This window comes from Homarus americanus, unplaced genomic scaffold (genome assembly GCF_018991925.1).
Source record: "Homarus americanus isolate GMGI-L3 unplaced genomic scaffold, GMGI_Hamer_2.0 scaffold47967, whole genome shotgun sequence".
Classification (NCBI taxonomy): domain Eukaryota; kingdom Metazoa; phylum Arthropoda; class Malacostraca; order Decapoda; family Nephropidae; genus Homarus; species Homarus americanus.
The window spans coordinates 2859235-2860987 of NW_024731965.1; positions in this window are offsets into that span (position 1 = coordinate 2859235).

A 1753-nucleotide genomic window follows, 5' to 3' on the forward strand; every position below is an offset into this window, starting at 1 on the left:
GTGTAAGAAGTTAGCAAGTGATTCACAAATGTGATAGCCAAAGCAATAAGTAGATTTCTCCAGTAAATATTTCAGAGTATTGGTATTGGTCTCTTAAGCTTAATGGTGTGGAAATAGTTGGTGACCAAAACAGAGGGAGGTTTGTCCTTACAGTATACTGTATGAAACAAAATCTACAACAAAATACAACCTGTGCCTTGAAAGTGTTTAATATGCTCTTAAGTCATCTTTATAAGCAACAGAAGTAAACCTAACAAGTCTACCCCAATAGATGTCAACTTGTGGATGCACCGCTAAGGACCTTAATGAGAGTATCACCTGCTGCAGCGTCCACACACACACATGGCAATCATTGGATTTACTACATAACATTTTAAGGAGACGTTTGGCTACATATCTTCAACTGCAAAAGAAAAAAGTGACATATTCACAACCAGAATATAATGTCATATATGATATACTTGGATCTCTATATCATGCATTTTATATTTTCTTTAGAATATAGCACTGAAGATACAGCTACCAGGGAACTATAAAACAAGTCTGACTAGTTCATACACCTGTCATATGTGAAGGCAAACTATGAGGGGGAAATGAAAAGAAATAATGAAAACGAAAAAAATGACATGATCAATGATAAAAATAAGCGATTGTGAATAATGAAAACCTTTGAAGAGATTATTAATAAGAAACAAAACAAACCTGCTTATATATCTGGAATAGGATTTTTTTTTTACATCTCTCCTGGGGTGACTGATAAAATGTTTGGATAATAATGATTAAAATAATGTCCTTAGCTGCCTAGAATAAAAAGTTAACAATATCCTTTTATCGATTTTTTTTTCTATTTATCTCCCGCCTCCATCAAGATACAGAACAGTAATACATAAAAAAAAAATGCCAATCACTGCAGTTAGTTAGGGGGAAAATGCTAAGTGTCATAGAGAGAAAAAAGGAACACTAATAATAAATAAAACCATCAATAAACGTCCGAGGAGACTATCGCCCACATTCACTGTAGATTCTCCCATGCAGAATGTTTTACGAGGGATGGATTATGGATGTTGCAAAAAATTTATTAATGTTTATTTTGCTGTAAAAGAAACATGGGGGATGTTATATATACAGTATTAACATTGTACAGTGGTCCCTCGGTTAACGAATTACCTTCATAAGAATCTTCAATTCGGTTAACGAACCAAAATTCGGTTATCGAAATTCTTACGAAAACATGTCAACATGTTTTGGCTTGCTCACCAGCTGGAAGATTAGTCCGCCAATACAGTAATCGGTTCCAGGGCTTATACTCGTTTCCAATTGGAGTAAATATCAAGAAGGTTGTGTTATTCAATATTTTTCCAAGTTTTATATTAAAATTATTAGTCATTTTAACACTTATTTAGTATAATTGCAGTACAGGGAACTAGTTTTTGGTGCACCCATCAGCCACTTCACTAACCCACCAAGGCGTCAGTTTGTGTCTCTGTTCAGTGGAGGAAACATCTTGCTTGTGGGTCTCTTGAACACAGAGTATTTTTACGTATTTACAGACCAATTATTGGTCATTCTGAAATTTATTTAACATATTGACAATATATAGTGCAGTGCAGTGGTGATTTAAAGAAAATAATCTTGAATTACACCAAGTGACCTAAAATTTTATTGGTGAAATGACAGCATCAAGCATGGGGTGATTTCTCTTCCCCCCCTTCTAATTACCATCATCATCATCAACCAGGAGCCTTCTACATAC